The following is a 20,597-nucleotide window of genomic DNA, read 5'->3' on the forward strand; positions in this document are numbered from 1 at the left end:
AGGGCCGTGTTGAGACCGGGGTGCTTGTCCCTGCCCTGCCCCTCACTCCCTGGCTGACCTGGGCAGAGACTTTTGAACCAGGTCTTAACAAGGAGGGGGCACCTGATGGTTTCTAACGTATCACCTAGTTCCACATTTTATTATCCTGATACTTAGGATTAAAGATGTTCATCTATTAGAACTGTGCTATTGAGTGCATGCTTGAAATTTGTTTTTAGAATTGTATCAAAATGTACTTTTTTTTTTCAATTTACACTTCTCCCCACACTTGGTCATGTGTGTGTGATTAATCATTGGAAAAGGAGTCATAATTCCTCAAAGCTGCTTACTAGAAAGGATCCCTTTCTTTAAGGAGAAAGAGTCATTAGAGATTTCTCTTAATTTCTTAGCTTTCCCTCATTTTTCTCTCAGTTTAAGGGGAAGAGGAGGAATGGAAATCAATGATTTGGGTTGAGACTAACTTATGCCTATATTACAAAGCTAATGTAGTAACACTAATTTTGGAGAGCAGGGGTTCTGGTGTGTTTTTGAATGCAAAGCTTAGCTGGGATTAGTACTTAGAATAGTTATATTTAGAAAAAGTCGTTTTGGGGAATGTCAAATGTAGGCATAGTTGAGAACTATTTTTTAGGTTTTTATTTTGTGGCAGAAAGGATGGGGGTAATGAGGTTTGGGGTTTTCAGGACTTAGAAGAAGTATGTACTCTTAAGTTAGCTTCTTCTGTATTACAGAAAAGGGGTGCATCTTCTGAAGACAGACAAAATATGCAAAGAAATAGTTCAACTGAAGCTGGAGGATAGAGGTTGAAAAGAACCCTGATTTCTACATAATAAAATGGGAGAAAGGGAGTAGAGGATGCTCCTGGGAGATAAAGGACAGTGAAGAGGGGCGAGGGGGCAGAAGAAGGGAAAGGAGAGAAAAGGGACAAAGAAATTAAGCGGCAGCTTATTAAGAAAAAGATTTCTGATAACGAATATAATTTGTTAGCTTTGCTGGAATATAAACACATTTCCAAACCTTTAATAAAGGCTCCAGTACTCATGCAGGTCTTTAGCAAGTGGGCAGTTTGTTTTTGTTTTGCTGCTGTTACTATTTGTTGGGGGAACCTATCTTCCCAGTGTTAGTTTCCATGGGGAAGGATACCAAGTCGTACTCTTGCCCTGACTGGATGGTACTCACTTTGCCCCCAGGATGGAGGCGGGTGAACTGATTGGTGAGTTTGGAGAGGAACAGGCTTGCAGCTCCTTCTCCCCTTTGTTTTGGGAACCATCTCAGCAGAGGACCTGTGCACGGGCAGCCCCAGCAGTAGAGGCGAGGGTGACAGTTTTCCAGCCACCCTTGTGACTGACTGGGTTGTCTACCCAATCCTGGGATTCAGCATTAGGAAGCCCATCATCACCCTGCGACCAAGCCACACCCTCCAGAACCAGTCTTATCCGTAATAAAGCTAATTTTTCAAGTCCCACCTGCCAGACTCCATGTCTCTTTCAAGAGGTCCAGAACTCAGGTAGGAAGAGGAGAACTGGTTGGTTCCTTAACTCCCAGCACAGTGGCCCGCACATTAGACGACAGTAAATGTTGTGGAATGAAAGACCGAACCAATTAGTCATTGAATCCCAGGGATCAGTCTGGGATACAGTGGCACAGACAAATGAACTCACAGAAGAGCTTAATGTTCGGCTGAATCATACATTGCTGGTTTTGTTGGTCAAAACCAGTCGAATATTGGCAATTTCATATGGTTTGATCAAATAATCCTCCAGTCCCAGGGGAACAGTGAAGAGCTTTTCTGAGCTCCCAGTGGCCTCATAAACAAATTCCAGCTGTTGACTGACTGCAGGGTACAGGCCGCTGCCTGGACTTCTATCCAAGTTCTAGATTTCTGCATGGAAAACATCGTCTTATTTCCTACCATCTAGAACGAATCGTATCCCACCACCATGCTGCTCCATCCAGAACAAAAAGAGGGTCTCCCTTTGTGCTGTCCTCCCCCTGCTCGGGACTTGGAGAGCAATAGTAATGAATACCCTTGAGGCCCATAGACTACCCTAGTATTTCCAGATCAAATGACCAGTTTAATCCACCCCCTCAGCACATAGTATTTTCTTCACACTTTTTATTTATTTTTTATTTATGTATTTATTTGTGGTACGCAGGCCTCTCACTGTTGTGGCCTCTCCCGTTGCGGAGCACAGGCTCTGGATGCGCAGGATCAGCGGCCATGGCTCACGGGCCCAGCCGCTCCATGGCATGTGGGATCTTCCTGGACTGGGGCACGAACCCGTGTCCCCTGCAACAGCAGGCAGACTCTCAACCACTGTGCCACCAGGGAAGCCCCTATTTTTAATTTTTTAAAAAACATTTTATTGGAGTATAGTTGATTTACAATGCTGTGTAAGTTTTTGCTGTACAGCAAAGTGAATCAGTTATATATATATACATATATCCACTCTTTTTTAGATTCTTTTCCCAAATAGGTCATTACAGAATATTGAGAAGAGTTCCTGTGCTATACAGTAGGTCCTTGTTGATTATCTATTTTATATATAGTAGTGTGTATACAGCACACAGTATTAATATCATATGCAACTTATACAAAGGCTACAAAGCACATCTTCAATTGTCATAAAGATCCCATGAGAGAGCTGCTATTAGCTCCATTTTACAGATAAGGACACTGAGGTCATAACAGTTGATGACTCTGGAGTACTATTTGAAAGGCACTGTGCTATGTGCCTTAAATTGAATATTTCAATTCTCATCACCCTCATGATAGAGTGAGTACTACATTTATCCCCCTTCTACAAATGAGGAAACTGAGGCTAATTGTGGGCACGGACTTTGTCCAAGTTCATGCAGCTAGTAAGCGGTGAAGCTGGGATTCTAATTAGGGCCCTCTAGGCTGTTCCCTCATTTACATGAAGAGAATCACTCAAGGTCATACAAATTGAATAGTAGAACTGAAACCTGAGGCCAAAATATGACATCATTATTTGGTCCCCACAGGTATTTTATCAATCAGCATTGCCTTTCAATAAAAATTTATTTCTAATGAACAGTTCCTTAATCCTTAGTGTTGGAAGGACAATAAAGACTTAGAACAGGGACTTCCTTGGTGGTCCAGTAGTTAAGAATCCGCCTGCCAATGAAGGGGACATGGGTTCAAGTCCTGGTCCGGGAAGATCCCACATGCCGCGGAGCAACTAAGCCCGTGCACCACAACTACTGAAGCCCGCGCACCTAGGGCCCGTGCTCTGCAACAAGAGAAGCCACTGTAATGAGAAGCCCGTGCACCACAACGAAGAGTAGCCCCTGCTTGCTGCAACTAGAGAAAGCCCACACACAGCAACGAAGACCCAACGCAGCCAAAAATATAAATAAATAAATAAAATACACAAATACCTCCAATATTAAAAATAAAAGATATTGATTAAAAAAAAGAAGACAGAATCAATAAACAGAAAACATTACCTAGACTTAGTATTAATTCAAGGAGCAGAATGACATGCTATATGGAATTCCTGTGTAACTTGACATGCTGCACAGTTACTAATAAATGTAGGGATGGGGGCTTCCCTGGTGGCACAGTGGTTGAGAGTCCGCCTGCCGATGCAGGGGACACGGGTTCGTGTCCCAGTCCAGGAAGATCCCACATGCCGTGGAGCTGCTGGCTGGGCCTGTGAGCCATGGCCACTGAGCCTGCGCGTCCGGAGCCTGTTCTCCGCAACGGGAGAGGCCACAACAGTGAGAGGCCCGTGTACCGCAAAAAATAAAAAAAAATGTAGGGATGGGTTGAGATTATAATTATTATAATGGCAACTCAAGGGAAAGGCCCTGACCTCAGAACGAGGGTTTTGATCTCAGCTTTGCTGCTATGACAAAGACTCTCTCCTTGAGCAAACTTTAGGCAGCCTCCTCTGAAGCCTCTTTTGACTAAGTCTTGACTCTGGCTTTCTGTGTCTGTCCATGAACAGCTAAATTTTAGCAGGAATCCTACTAAGTCACTTTAGAGAGAATCCCCCATCCCTGATATCTGATCAAGTTCTTTATCCCCCCACTTTGTTGTAGAAGTTCTTAGCCTGTCTTTAGCAAGAATTCCCCTGCCCTTGACTCTCCTCTTCATACTTTCTTATCCACTGGCCCCCTCACGCTATTCCTTGGTCAGCTTTCTTTGCTATGTTTGGAGTTGAGCCCGATCTCTCTCTCCTATTGCAATAGTCTTGAATAAAGTCTTTTTTTTACTGTTTTTAACAAGTGCCAGAATAATTTTTCCTTTAACACTTAGTACCATATTGACCTTTAACACTTACTACCATCTGACCGGGCATCACTCATTCTTCTTGCTGTCCACCTCCCCTTCCGGGAGTTCACCTTCCCGGAGTTCACCTCCCAGGACGGGACTTCCTTAAAAGATTCCAGATAAATGTCCCTTTTGACAGAGAAAGCTCTATATATTTAGTAAATCATTTGACATCTTTGCCTTTCATTTTCCTCCCCTGTAAAATAGGGTCAATAATTCCTGCTGGGATCCCTCTCAGTGCCTCTGGAAGAAGCAAATGGGATAAGAAATATAAGTAATGTGTGCAAACTGTCAAAAACTGAACAAACCTATGTACTATCTTGGAGAAAACTAACAAGAACCACAGATTTATGCTCTGTTGAGGGCCTTCCCCAGGCTGTGTGGGGACTTCCAGAAGGATCTGGCAAAATGGGAGCTAGGTGAACACTGCCAGAACACCAAACTCCATGCGGGATGCTTGGAAACCTCCTGCACCCTCTTAACGCGCAAACTGTTGCCGTTCCCAAACCAAGAAAGATTTCACTGCCTCCGAAAGCGAGGTGTGATTGCACATTTCCCACACGGCTTCTGACTGCAGGCACCAGGCGGGCTGCTGAGGGAGTGGGCCTGTGTGTGTGTCTGTGTGTGTGTGAGTGTGTGTTTGTACTTGGAGTGGGTGTCTGTGAAACCTGAAGGGCCATATCCCACGCTCTGTGGCTCCGAACAGCCAGCGCCGTCTGAGGAGCCCAATCCTGTATGGACACACTGGAGGTGCTAACGGATAGCATTCTAGAATTAATGTGTGACTTAGTTTGGGGTGAGTTAGTGGGAAGTTTGCTGGCTTTCCAAGATTTCAGGAACCGTAGCCACGCGTAAGCTTGCTGGAATCACCATTCACTTTAGCTTGGCCAGAGCACAGTCATCTAGGCAGGGGTCATTTTTTGGGAAGTTGCTTTAAGAATAGTAACATTTTAAGGCCATTATTGGTTTTTTGTCTTGTTTTGTTTTTGTTTTAAATTTTTATTGGAGTATAGTTGATTTATAATGTTGTGAAATGTTGTGTTACTTCCTGCTGTACAGCAAAGTGAATCAGTTATACATATACATATATCCACTCTTTTTAAAAATTCTTTTCCCATATAGGTCATTACAGAGTATTGAGTAGAGTTCCCTGTGCTATACAGTAGGTCCTTATTAGTTATCTATTTTATATATAGTAGTGTGTATATGTCCATCCCAATCTCCCAATTTATCCTTCCCCCACCCTTTACCCCCTAGTAACCATAAGATTGTTTTCTACATCTGTAACTCTATTTCTGTTTTGTAAATAAGTTCATTTGTACCATTTTTTAAGATTCCACATATAAGCGATATCATACGATATTTGTCCTTCTCTGTCTGACTTACTTCACTCAGAATGACAATCTCTAGGTCCATCCATATTGCTGCAGATAGGCCATTATTGTTATTATTATTGTAGTAGTAGTATTGTAAGAGGGTTTAGGCAACTGTTTTCTCTTACTCTATAAAGGTTTTACAGCTAAGACTGATTTTAAGAACCCAAGATAAAGAGACAGGTGATTTGTCGCTCCTTCTTTCCCTTCCATGTATCCACCTGTTCTCTCTCTTTTCTCCTGAAAAAATACTTGATTTCAGATCCTTTCTTAGGATCCTAAAAGGATCCTTTCAGATCCTTTTAGGTTAAATGGCCCAAACCATATCTGAGTTCTAAACTGGGACAAGGCTGTGGACCATCAGCTAATTCAACTATTCCTAAGTATGTTCAAAAACTAGAAGAGTGGGCCATAAAGGGTCTGTGAGCCAAGACTTTGGATGGAATGGGAAAGTGACACACTGGTGCTGGGCCACAAGCCTGCAGATGCCGGGAACAAGGCCCACAATTAGTCCCACAGGCGTCGTGGGGGAGTGGCAAACAGTCCCCCCAGTTTTGTAACCTCTTTTGTGAGATCTTTTATCCAAGCTGAGGACCCTGGGAAACACTAGTTACACATCTCCAGGCAGAGGCTCCTGAGGTGGGCTTTAGAGATGCTAATTGTGTAATGGATTGACAGGCAGTAGGACAATAAACCACGGAACTGTGAATGAACCAGGCTTGCACTGAGGCTGGAGGGCCTCAGGGATGGAGAAATTGTAGGTTTCTATCTACTTGTACATCCCTGGCTACAATTCAGATATCTGCAATGAGAACTCAGCAAATAAGAACTAAATAATTTAGACTTCTAAAAACTAGGGTGTCCATGGATGAGCTTTTAGAGGTGCCTGAAATGAAATCAACATTTCATTTGTGGGTGAATTTTTCTGGAGAGAGGACACATACATTTGGCTAGATTGTCAAAGTCCTTTGTGACTCCAAAATGTTTTAAAACTCCAAAATGTTTAAAAAACACCGGGTTCCGTGAGCCATGGCCGCTGAGCCTGCACGTCCGGAGCCTGTGCTCCGCAACGGGAGAGGCCACAGCAGTGAGAGGCCCGCGTACCGCAAAAAAAACAACAAAAAAACACCGGGCTCCGTGTCTCTAGGGAGTAAGCTATCTTGGGGAGGAACAGGTCTGCGTTGCCAAATCCAGATGGAGGTGAAGTCCTCCAACACTCCATTCAGTCTGCTCCCCTCCCCCCATACCCTCAGTCTCTTAATTGCCAGATTCACTGCCACCTTTTTAATGCTTATGGCATTTGACACGCTGGACTACTCCTCTCTGGAAAACCTCTCTCCCCTATTTCAGTGACACCACTGCTTCTAGATTTCTTTTTGCTTTTCTGATTTTCTTGGTTCACCCTTTAAAGGTCAGCCTTCTCCAGAGCTCCTTCTTCTGTTCTCTTCTGTTGGTCCTATTCACATGCTCTGAGAGGCCTTTTCCCCAATGCCATCCCCTTGAAATTCCATATCATGACATCCACAACCTTCCCTTTCCCTTTGCCTATCTGTCCTGTCCAATCCAGCCACATTTTAATATTAATAAAATTAAAAATTCAGTTCCTCAGTCACACTACATCCTCACAGACTACATTTGAAGTGTTCCATAGCCACGTGTGGCTAGTGGCTACCATATTAGTAGAGCATTTCCATTATTGCAGAAAATTCTACAAGTCTAGCTAACGCTTATGTGACCTCTGAAATTCAGCCCTTGCCATGTCTTCCAGGGTAGTCCTTCCAGGCTCAGTTAGACATCCCACCTCACTGCATCCTCCACTGTCCTGTACTAGGATCCTCGCTGACATCTTTTTGTTTTGTTTTGACTTTTCTTTTTGTTTCTTTTTTGTTGTTGTTGCTTTTATTGACTACTTATATTACATGTGTAAATTTATAGTTCATTAAATTTTTAAAAATTTCTAATTTAATTTATATTTTATATTGGAGTATAGTTGATGTACAATGTTGTGTTAGTTTCAAGTGTACAACAGTGGTTCAGTTATACATATACATACATTCATTCTTTTTCAGATTCTTTTCCCATATAGGTTATTACAGAATATTGAGTAGAGTTCCCTGTGCTATACAGCAGGTCCTGGTTGCTTATCTATTTTATACATGGTAGTGTGTATATGTTAATCCCAACTCGCTGACCTCTGTGAATGCTCCACCATCCTGTGGGTTCCCTGAGGACAGGCACCATACTTACTTACTTGACTCACCAGCACTCAGCATAGCGTCTGGCAGAAAGTACGTGCTCAGTAAACATTTGCTGAATGAAGGAAGCTGTGACAAGCAGAGCTGGGCAGCATAACCCTGGCCCTCTGTTATCTCCACCTGCAGCAAGTTCATTGGTGGAGTGTGTTGGTTGCAGTTAACTTCCTATAGGAGACAGATGAGGCTGTGATCTCAAGATTGGAGGGGGAAGGAAAGAGGGCTCCATAGTCCCTTGGCTGGTGCAATGGAGGTGACCAAAGGCAACTGTTGAGCACTTTTGGTTTTCTGTGTATAAGATCTTGGCCTGAGATTCAGGCCCACATGGCTTCCTTTGCTCTTACTAGGCAATTCATACACTTAGAGAGTCACAGAAACTTAAAATTGAAGAGACCTGGGCTTCCCTGGTGGCGCAGTGGTTGAGAGTCCGCCTGCCGATGCAGGGGACACGGGTTCGTGCCCCGGTCTGGGAAGATCCCACATGCCGTGGAGCGGCTGGGCCCGTGAGCCATGGCCGCTGAGCCTGCGCGTCCGGAGCCTGTGCTCTGCAACGGGAGAGGCCACAACAGTGAGAGGCCCGCATAACACACACACACAAAAAAATTGAAGAGACCTTAAAAGTAATGTAACTCGGACCTTTACCCAACGAATTAATCTCCTCTGTAGCAGGGGCCTCCACTTGCTCACATCCAATGACAGGGAACCCCCTTCCTCCTGAGTCAGGCTATTTCCTTTCCAGGCAGCTCTTTGGGTGCAAAGTATTTTTTAATATTGAACTGCAATCTGCCTCTTTATATCTGCAGCCCTGGCCCTGGCTCTGCCTCTTGCACAGAGAATGCATCTGTCTCTCTCTTACGGTTAAAAGCAACCCATGGGTGCAGACATTTGTCTCTTCCTCCAGGGACCACTGAAATTCTTAGGTGGGACACCTTATGGGTGGTTAATTTTTATTAAACCAATGATTTCACAGCTTCCTATTTTCTCACCAAGTCACAGAGAGATGTAAGTCAGCAAACTTTTCTTGTCACAGAAAGGCACTATAGTATTTTACCCCTAAAATGCTTTTTATGTATAAGAACTGAAGCCAGTTTTTGGCTGAGATGCGTGTTGGGGGAGGGAACTGAAGTGACAAGCGAGTCATTCACCCTTGACAGGGATCCTGGGATGGACAGTAGGTGTGGAATGGATAATCAACATTGCCCAAGTGGAGGCAGGTGTGTCAAAACCTCATGGTTGATATTTCATTATTTATAGAATACTGATACATGGCATTCACAATAATAGCAACAAAAATAATAGCTAACTTCCCCTAAGAGCTTTCCATGAACCAGGAAGGGTTCTGAGCCCTTCATATATTTTAAGACAATCCTATGCAAAGGTCCTATTATTATCCCCACTTTACAGATGAGAAAATTGAGGCACAGAGAGTAAGTGCCCTTGCTCTTGATTGGTTAGTTTCCTTCTTCTCCCATTACTCATGCAACTTCCTAGGTCTGTTGTGTGCGCATGTGCCACGCTCTAACAGGTCACATTGACCTGCAGCTGACGGTGCTGAAATCGTTCTCCGTGAAATCCTTACAGCATCTCTGTGAGGCTGGATTTATTAGTTCCATTTAATGGTTGAGAAAATCAAGGCTCAGAAAAGCCTTGTCTATCAGAGAGCTTCTAAATGATAAGAACTGGAACTCCAGTGAGAATCTCCAAATTCCCAGCCTAGTGTTTTCCCCTTTACAGCCACACCTCTCCAAATGAAGGCAGGGTCCCAGGTGTGCATGGTCATTTCCAACACACTGCACATCTGTATTTCCTCCCCTTTCTGAAGTAGTTGGACAGGTATCCTTGTCCTATTGTCTTAAAGGTAAGGAGGTGGTGAGGCTGGGCCTAGGACACAGGTGTTCTAGCTTCGTGCCCAGGAACTTCTGAAGACTCTTTGACCTATGCAAGGACCAGCAAGGTAGAGCATGGCCCCAGGTATATTCAGAGCAGTCTCTGGTGGGGCTCCGGGACAGGAGTAGGTGCTGAGAGATTCTGACTTCCTCCCTTTGAATATTCCATCATCCAAGTTCTCCAGACCTGCTCCCCCTGAAGCCCTGGTGCCCTAGGCCAACCTGACCTTCCATTAAACCATCCAGGAGTCCTCCACACAGAGGATTTCACACAGAGCAGAGGGATGGCTCTGGAGTCATGGAGAGGGCCTTAAACCCTCCCCCACCCAAGTTCCTCTTTCACCCCCAACTCTCTGTGAACATGGATGAGGAATTTATCGTCCTTCTGTTTAAATTTCTCAGAGCTGAGACAAAGCTCATAACCTGCGTTTCTCATAAGGCTGTCAGGAGGTTCAAATGGGATAAAATATTCATTCGTTTATTCATCTGCTCATTCATTCATTCAACAGATATGCACTGTCAGCGAGGTGCCAGGCACTCTTAGGCGATGAGGATACAAAACAGAGTCCAATTTTTATGGAGCCTCTATTCCAGCTTCCATTCTGGAGGAGACTTCAGGTGAAAGGCATATAAAGAAGGAAAAATAAAACATGACACGGGGATACAATGTGACAGGGGTGTTATTTTATATGCGGTGGTCTGAGAAGACTTCTGTGAGGCTACATTTAAGGCAAGAACTAAATGAAGTGACTAAGGCGAGAACCATTCCAGTCAGAGAAGAGCATGTGCAAAGGACCTGAAGTAGCACCATGCTTGGGTTCCAGGACCCCCAGGAGGCCAGCATGGCCTGAGTTGAATGAAGGAAGGTGGGAATGGTAGGGGATGAAGTCAGAGAGACAGCCTGGGGTCTAATCCTATAGACTCCTATAGCTCAGGGGATTATCTTAATGTAGAAATAGCCTGAAGCCCAGGCCACCCTTTGAACACTGGGTACCAGCCACTCAGGCCAGCCCAGTTTAGAGCTCAGAAGATTATGGCCAAAGATAGATGGGGCCCTTGGGGCTATTTGAGATGTAGGTTGGATCCTGGATGCAGCCGCAGCAGCTATTCACACAGAGAAATGGGGTCCAGTACCAAGCTGGAGGATTCAGGGGCATGGCTCAGGAATCCAGTGGGCATGGGTGACCCACAGCCTGGAAGCAGAGTGAAACCACGTCTAGCTCCTGTGACCCCAAGCTAGTCACTGTAGCAGGTCTGCCCTGGGAAACACAGAGCCCTTCTCTAGCAGGGCTGTGCTTAGGGTCTGGGGATCCCAAGCCCACCTTGGTTGCTATTGTAAAGCCACAGAATGAGTGCAAGAATCTCTTCTTGGAATCTCAAGGCACAGTCTAGCCCAATCTGATGAAAGAAATCCATGGTGTGTGTACATGGTGGGCGCAGGGTGGGGGGCCCTGCTCAGGGTTACCCTGCTCCTGGAATTCTGGCTGAGCTCTCTGATTCTGACTCAATACCGTTGGCCTCCCTGTGTATGCTGTCTTTCCAGGCAGGCTTACTTGTACATTCCCCATCCTCCCAACCTAGAGGGCTCAGCAGACCTAGAAATCATGTGCCCCATTCCCTTCTGGAAGACCAGGGACACACAGAAGCCCCAGTTAAGCTCCTGAGGCCTAGGGCTGGCTACAATGCCAGCCTCATCCTGGTTAACTGCTGGCATGGAAGCTGAGAGGGGGCTCAGGAATTAGGCTGACGAGCATTGTGGATTCCACGTAATACCTAGGACCTCCTGCCTCTGCTGCAGAAATTGTATTGTGTGTGGTGTTTTACAACTTGTAGAACTTCTCACATGCATAAAAATAAAAACTACAACAATAACTGAAGTATAATTCATATATCATAAAATTCATCCTTTTAAAGTGTACAGTGGTTTTAGTATAGTCACAGGCTGTGCAACCATCACTTCTAATTCTAGAATATTCTCGTCACCCCAAAAAGAGACCCTGTACTCTTTGGCAGTCCCTCCTCATTCCCCCTCTCCCCCAGTCCCTGGCAATCACTAATCTACTTTATGTCTCTACGGATTTGCCTATTCTGGGCGTTTCGTATTAATAGAAGCATAAATATGTAGCCTTTTGTGTCTTGCTCATAGCATGTAACAGCACTTCATTTCTTCTTATGGCTAAATAATGTTCCATTGTTTGGACATACCGCATTTTGTTTATCCATTCATCAGCTGATGGACATTTGGGCTGTTTACGCTTTTTGGCTATTATGAATAATGTGCTGTGAATGTTCATATACAAGTTTTTGTGTGGACCTATGTTTTCAATTCTCTTGGGTGCAATTGCTTGGTCATGTAGTAACTCTGTGTCTAACTTTTTGGGGAACTGCCAAACTGTTTTCCATAATGGCGGCATCATTTTACACTTTCACCAGCAACCTATGAGAGTTGCAATTTCTCCACATCTTTGCCAATACTTTTCATTGTTTGTCTTTTTGATTATAGCCATCCTGGTGGGTGTAAAGTGGCATCTCACTGTGGTTTTGACTTGAATTTCATTAATGACTAATGATGTTGAGCATCTTTTCATTTGCTTATTGGTCATTTGTATATTTTCTTTGAAGAAATGTCTATTTAAATCCTTTGCTCATTTTTTTTTTATTACTTTTATTTTTTGGCAGTACGCGGGCCTCTCACTGTTGTGGCCTCTCCCGTTGTGGAGCACAGGCTCCGGACGCGCAGGCTCAGTGGCCGTGGCTCACGGGCCCAGCCGCTCCGCAGCATGTGGGATCTTCCCAGACCAGGGCATGAACCCACGTCCCCTGCATCGGCAGGCGGACTCTCAACCACTGCGCCACCAGGGAAGCCCCTTTTGCTCATTTTTAAATTGGGTTATTTGTCTTTTTACTGTTGAGTTCTTTATGTATGCTGGGTACTAGACCTTTATTAGATATATGATTTATAAATATTTTCACTCATTCTGTGGATTGCCTTTTTACTTTCTTGATAATGTCCTTTGAAGCACAAAAGTTTTTAATTTTCATCAAGTTCAATTAATCTATTGTTTCTTTTGTTCCTTGTGCTTTTTGGTGTCATATCTAAACCATTGCCTAATCCAAGGTCATAAAGATTTACACCTATGCTTTCTTCCAAGAGTCTTATAGTGTTCGCGCTTACATTTACGTCTAGTCTATTTTGAGGTAATTTTTGTATATGGCATGAGGTAGAGGTCCAGATTCATTTTTTGCATGTGGATACCCAGTTGTTCCAGCATCATTTGTTGAAAAGACTATTGTTTGCCCATTGAATTGTCTTAACACCCTTGTCAAACTGCAACTGACTCACATGCATTTTTGAAGATGTTGGTTCCGCACTTAATTGTGAATTGACTTTTGGAGTCAAAATTATCCTACGACTTTGTATGCTCAGCAAAAAGCACAGGCCCTGGCACAGAGTAGGTGCAAAGTAAGTGTTGACTTCAGTCAAATGGAGTAAGCCTGATAGATAGGCACATTCAGACACTGAGCCCTTCTGTATCCAGGGAGCACAGGGGATGGAGAGAGGTGATTTTTCTCTCTGGTTCCTGCTCTGTAACTGACCCTGTTGAGCATCACCATTTCTTCCAACCACATTTCTGATTTATCTTGTAGTTGTGATTCTGTGTCTGCCTCCTGGGGACTCAGCAAGCAGGCAAGTCTTAGCTCCTTCCTTATACCTGAGGAATTTACTCTGAAGCTCTGATCCACATTCTTGGTAAGGATGCACAGTGCCTGCAGGCTGGTGTGTACATCTCTCTGCGGGTTACTGGGGTGGCCTTTTATGTTCAACCTTGTATGTACATGGGTACTTTCCAGCATTCCCAGACCCTGCCTTGACAACACAATGCGATGACATTAAAGTTAGGCTTGCGAAGTGAAACGTGCTAGCACTTCCACTCCCCAGAGCAAGTGTTTTCATTCTGCCATGGCCCTTTCCACTCCTTTGCCGCACGCAGACATGTTTTGTTTGTTTGTTTGTTTTTGTCTTTGCAGGTAGAGTGCAGATATGATTTTGTGGCCTGATTTTTTTACTTTGTTTTCATAATATTTCCCATGTCTCCACTTAGCCCTCATAACACACATTTGTAAGACTTTATTGTGTCGATAAGCCAATCCTCTTTGTTGAATATTTAGTCTTTTCCTGCTGGCTCTTAAGAAACAGATTTTAAAATACAAAAATAGGAATAAGTCATGCCCCACCCTCTGGGATAACAGTTCCTACTGAGATAAAACCTGCAAGGCTTAGTGGTCAGACGCTGAATGGACCCCAAATGACTGGAGACTATGTTGATTCAAGGAAGGCCACGTATTGGGTGGACCTAGAGATTATCATACTAAGTGAGAGAAGTCAGACAGAGAAACACAAATGCCATGTGATATCACTTATGTGTGGAATCTAAAAAAATGATACAAATGAACTTATTTACAAAACAGAAACACACTCACAGATATAAAAAACAAACTTATGGTTACCAAAGGGGAAAGCGTGGAGGAGGGATAAATTAGGAGTTTGGGATTAGCAGATACAAACTACTATACGTAAAATAGATAAACAACATGGTCCTACTGTATAGCACAGGGAACTATATTCAAGATCTTATAATAATCTATAATGGAAAATAATCTGAAAAAGAATATGTATATATGTGTGTGTGTATATATATATATATACACATATATATATACACACACATACACACACATATATATGTGTGTGTGTATATATATATATATATATATATATATATATATATATATAACTGAATCACTTTGCTGTACACCAGAAACTAGCACAACTGTCATCTGAAACTTCGGTGCTTCCATGAAATATGAAATTAAGCAGTTTGCTCATGTGGCTTAAACTCTTCCAGCTCCTAGCAACGTGCTCATGGAAACACTGAGGTTTTAGATGACTTTTCATACACGGCTTTCTTTTTTTTTAATTTTTTTTGCGGTACGCGGGCCTCTCACTGTTGTGGCCCCTTCCGCCGCAGAGCACAGGCTCCGGACGCGCAGGCTCAGTGGCCATGGCTCACGGGCCCAGCCACTCCGCAGCATGTGGGATCCTCCCAGACCGGGCCACGAACCCACGTCCCCTGTATTGGCAGGTGGACTCTCAACCACTGCGCCACCAGGGAAGCCCTAAAATTGAAGGATATTTGATTTACAATGTTGTGCTAGTTTCTGGCGTACAGCAAAGTGGTTAGGTTAGTGAATGGTGAGAATCTGAGCTGCGTGGAAAAAGAGAAAGACAGGAAACTAGAGGAGGAGAAGAAAACAGGCGAGCAAAGAGCCATTCCCAGGGTGAGGGGAACATTGCCAACAACTCTGCTTGGTATGATCATTTGGTGCTTTGAAGAAAACCTTAAATGACATAGAAGTGAACCTGGGAATATCTTATATCCAGGCTCATCAACTGACCCTGTGTGCAGAGCATTGGACCAGGTCCTGGAGAAATCCTCCCAGAAGAAAGAAAACACCTACCCTGTTCCCAGGAGATTCTTCTGGAAGCCGAGGGAGTGAGAACACACACAGAAAGACGCAGTTGGCCTGGCAGAGAAGCTCATTTGTATATGGCTGTGTTCCCTTGACTTTCTTTATTTGAAGCCCCCATGTCCAGCTAAACTCTCTCTGAGCTGGGTCTGCAGGGCGCATTGTGCTCAGGCAATTAAACAAGAATGCTCCGATCTGACAGTTCCACTGTGAAAGTTTTCAAATAGTGTTTGGAATGTTTACACAATTGTTCAAAAGAGGCTTTTTCAATGTACCTGTTTACACTCTTTACTTTTGGAAATTCTTTCAGCAATCAGGCCTTGGAGGGTTCTCAGCCTGTACTTGCCACCCTTGATTGCCAAGGGAGGAATGAAAGGCCTGTCAGTGAATCGCTGGGAAAACATTCCCAAACAAATGTCCTCTAATGAGGGGGTGCTGAGAACAGAGGGGGAGAGCTGGGGGCAGGGGGGCGGGTAAGGTCGAGGTTTTGTTGTGAGGTTTTGTTGTGAGCGGTTTGGCAAGGGAGCACCAGACACCGTGCCTTTGTGTGCAAATTTCCCACCGGGGCCAAGCGACTTTCCACAATTTAATTAAGTGGCTTTAGAGTCCCCGGAGTTGGCCTAACAAGCTACTCTTCATGAATGAAAGATTTGTCCGCAGCCCTGGGGGCCCGACTGGAAGCAAAGTGGGCAGCAGTTATGGCTGGAGCGGCTGGGGAAGGCGGTGCAGGGGCTGGTGTGGTCCTTCTGGGACACATCTCACCTAGCTCACAGCACATATGCCATCCATATGCCCAGGATCACAACCCAATCAGCTCCATCAGGCCTGGCAAAGAGGCATTTAAATTGCTAATATTGTGCTGGGGGCGATTACAGCCCTGCCAAGGATCAGCTCTGTAGGATCCATCTAGACAAACCTGGGGGTTTCGAAGGAGCCCAAGTGAGGAACACTAGAAGATGGCTATTAGAAGGCAGCAGAAGTGGGGATCCTTAGGAGAGAGCCATCGGGAGAAACCAAGGCAGGAATGCACCCAGGACGCAGCATTGGGGCTGGTGGGCTGACTCCAGCCCCTTTCTCATCCATCATTTCTGATAAGGGGCCAGCTGGAGTTCCCATAATGGCTGCTCTGTAGGGGGACACATCTCCCTCACCTTAGAACAAGCCAGGTTTTCTAGAATGCCATAAAAAATAATAAATAAATTGGAGCGCAGGATGGTTGGAAGAAGGGAGGGCCAGCTATAACTGTGAAATATTCCCTCCGCTGTGGAGGTTGAGTGCCCTTGCCCTTGGCTGTGGTCTAGGGAGTCAGTTTGGGATCTGGGGTCTTTGGCAGCCACTTTCCAGTGGAGGGTTCACTGAGTGTTTTTCTCTGACTGTATTTTTAGAAAAGATTATGATGACGGTTGTTAGGTCTCAGGCAGGCAGGCAGCACATCCCATTACAAAGTTAGCATGAAATCAATATGTAAATAACCCTTTCTAACTGGCAGGTATTTTTGAAGGCAGAACGCACCTGATGTTGCAGGTTTGTTCCAGTTCACTCTAAATACCTCTCTGTCCTCTGGGTCTGTGAATGTGCTCACATTCAGAAGATCCTTTCTTCCTTTTCACTGGATCTTTGCATCAGCCCGGAGAGTGCTGATGCCACCCTGAGCCTCGTCCTCAAACCTTCTCTGTCATTTAAAAATCAGATTGACAAGACCTGCTGCAGGCTGGGAGTGTTAGTTCCCTGTCGGCAGGGTCATTTTTCAGAAGCACGGGTTGCTCCAGGAAGGGAAGGGGCGGCAGAAACCTTGGTCATCCATGGAAGGAATTAAAGGAGGGAGAAAGCCCAAGAGGCTGAGATCAGGGTTGAATCAGAAATTCAGACAGTCACTGCCAAAACACATAGAAGTCATTGCCAGGACGTAAAAGGTCAGAGGCTCCCAGCCCTGGGAGGAACCAGGTTAGAATCAGCTGCAGCTCAGTGGGAAGAAACAGGTCTTAAGGTACTCTGGAGTGAGCAGGGTTTTCAGTCTTTGAATAGTGTCTGTTTGTACAGTTGTTCGATTTTTAACTCGGTTTGCTATGTGCAGCTGTATTAAAAATAGAAATGCTTCTAGAATGTTCTGTGCCAGGTTTGGATAGTGCCAGGAGCCCAGTGTGGTATATGGTGTGTGTGTGTGTGTGTGTGTGTGTGTGTGTGTGTTTATTTTCTGAATTCAAAGGGGTGATGAAGTTCCAGCTGGGGCCTGATAATAACAATGATGGATACACTTTACTGAGCATCTACTCTATGTCACTTACTGTACTGTGAGTTTTTATGTACTTGGATGGTTCTAGAGTCTTTTCTTATAAATGAGCTGAATCTGCCTTCCCACAGACTTCTACCCCAAGGCTTCCTCTTTCATAGAACAGTCCTCAGGATAGGTAGTATCTCCCTCTGAGACGTCTCTGCTCCAGGCTAAATACTTCCTGTTTTTTGATTATCGGAGTCCCCTCTCCAAGTAGACTCCATCAGACCCATTTCTTGCCTCCATATTCTTGCCATTTGGTGAATCTCTAGAAGGAATCAAGGTCAGCTATTCCTTTTGAGACTTTTTAGTGTGTGTCTAAATAAAAAAGGAGTATTTCTTGGCTAGAAAAGATGCATTTGGGGTAAGGCTTTAACTTTCCTAGTGCACAGAGCTCTGTCTTTTATTGTTATAAAGGTGATCAGGTGAGATAGAAATTTGACCTATTCTCTTTGGCCCCGAAGGCAGAGGTAGGACCACTGAGGTTGGAGAGAGATTATTAGAAAATCATATCTTAGCTTGGCTTAAAGAAGAATTCTCTAGTGAAAAAGATGCATACAACAATGGAGTGAGGTACTTTGAAAGGTAGGGAGTGTCCTACAATCTGGAGGTGTCTCAGCAAAAGTGGGAATTGTAGAAGACACTTGTCCACTGACTACAGGGTTCCACAAATTGCTTCTAAGGCACTTTCCAACTCCGGGATTTTGTTTACTCATTCACTCACACATTTTTTGAGGACACGCTGGAAGCAAGGTGCCATTCTAGGCTCTGAGGAGATTCACACTTGTTTTGAATAGTGGAAAAAGCAACCATTTTTTTCAATTGTGGCAAAATACGCATAACATAAAATGTACCATTTAAACCATTTGAAGGATACAGTGCAATGACATTAAGTACATTCACATTGTTGTGCAACCACCACCACCGTCCATCCACAGAGCTCCTCTCATCCTGCAAAACTGAAACTCCTATGTCCATTAAACATCAACCCTTCATTTCTCCTTCCCCCAAGTCCCTGGCAACCACCACTCTACTTTCTGTCTTTATAAACTTGACTATCTTATGAACCTCAGAGAAGCAGAACCGTACAGTATTTGTCCTTTTGTGATTGGAGCATTTCATTTAGCATAATGGCCAACCATGTTGTAGCATGTGTCAGATTGATTGTTCTTTCCTCTTTAAGACTGATAATATTCCATTGCATGTATATACCACATGTTGTTGACCCATTCATCCATCAATGGACACTTGGGTTGTTCTACCTTTTGGCTCATATGAATAATGCTGCTGTGAACATTGGTGAGCAAATATATGTTTGAGTCCCCGCTTTCAATTCTTTTGTGTATATACCTAGAAGTGGAATTGCTGGATCGTATGCTAATTCTATGTTTCATTTTTGGAGGAACTGCTGCACTGTCTTTCACAGCAGCTACACCATTTTACATTCTCACCAGCAGTGCACAAAGATTCCAATTTCTCTACATCTTTTCCCATGCTTGTTATTTTCTGTTTTATTGCTATTATTGTCTCTTTTAGAGTAGTATCTTAATAGGTGTATGGTGGTATCTCATTGTGGTTTTGATTTGCATTTCCCTAAAGATTAGTGATGTTGAACATCCTTTCATGTGTTTATAGGCCATTTGTATACCTTCTTTGGAGAAATGTGTATTCAAGTACTTTGCCCATTTAAAAATCAGATTGTTTATTTTGTTGTTGTTGTTGAGTTATAGGAGTTCTTTATATATTATGGATATTAACCCCATATCGAATATATGATTTGCAAAAATTTTCTCCTATTCCATGGGTTGCCTTTTTCCTCTATTGTTTGTATCCTTTGTGCACAGAAGTTTTAAATTTTGATGAAGTCCAATTTATTTATTTTTATTGTTGCCTGTGCTTTTGGTGTCATATCCAAGAAATCATTGCCAAATCCAATACCATGCAGCTTTTCCCCTATTTTTTCTTCTCAGAGTTTTATAGTTTTAGTTCTTATGTTTAGGTCTTTGATCCATTTTAATTCCTGTGTAAAATGGTCTAGGGTAAGCATCCAACTTTATTCTTTTGCATGTAAATATCCAATTTTCCCAACACTATTTGTTGAAAGAAACTGTCCTTTCCCCACTGGTACCCTCTTGGTATCCCAGTTGTAAATCATTTGACCATATAGATGTAGATTTATTTCTGGGTTTTCTATTCTATTCCACTGGTCTATATGTCTGTCTTCATGCCAGTACCACACTGTTTTAATTACTATAGCTTGGTAGTCAATTTTGAAATCAGGAAATGTGAGACTTCCAATTTTGTTCCTCTTTTTCAAGATTATTGTGGCTATTGGGGATCCTTTGAGATTCCAAATGAATTTTAGGATAAAGGAACTAGTGTTTATTGAGTATGTATTATCTCCTAAGCATGTTGGTAATGCAAATACAAGGTAGGGAAAAAGCAAGCCTTCCCTCTAAGAGAGCACAGTTTTATAAGAAAAGGTAAGCTATAACAAATAAACATGAAACAGAACTGGCTAGGTGCCTTAAGCATGTATGTAATATGAAAGGTAGAGAAGGGAGGAAAAACTGAAGGCAAATTCTCCAGACTACTTTTAGAAAGAAAAGTTATGGTGAAGTCTTTGATTTATTGGTTATTAAAGTCATCACAATGTTTTTGCTGAGTGTGAAGAAGCGGACCATGCTAAGATAGCCAAGCCTTGTCTCTTGGTTCCTCCTCTCCTCTTTCATTAACCTAATGGCTCATGGCTGTCCCTCATGACATTTACTTCATTCAGCAAATATTACTGACCACGTACTATGTGCTAGACATTGGAATACAGTGGTCAAAAACAGACCCAGCCCCGTGGAGCTTACATCTAGAAGGAGAGACAGACATCAAATACTTATATGAGTATACATTGTTACAACCTGATCAATGCAATGAAAGGAAAGTCCAGGAAATAATGAGAATATGTACTAGGTGGGGGACTGAGCTGGTTGG

The sequence above is a fragment of the Lagenorhynchus albirostris genome, chromosome 2 (assembly GCF_949774975.1).
Source record: "Lagenorhynchus albirostris chromosome 2, mLagAlb1.1, whole genome shotgun sequence".
NCBI lineage: Eukaryota > Metazoa > Chordata > Mammalia > Artiodactyla > Delphinidae > Lagenorhynchus > Lagenorhynchus albirostris.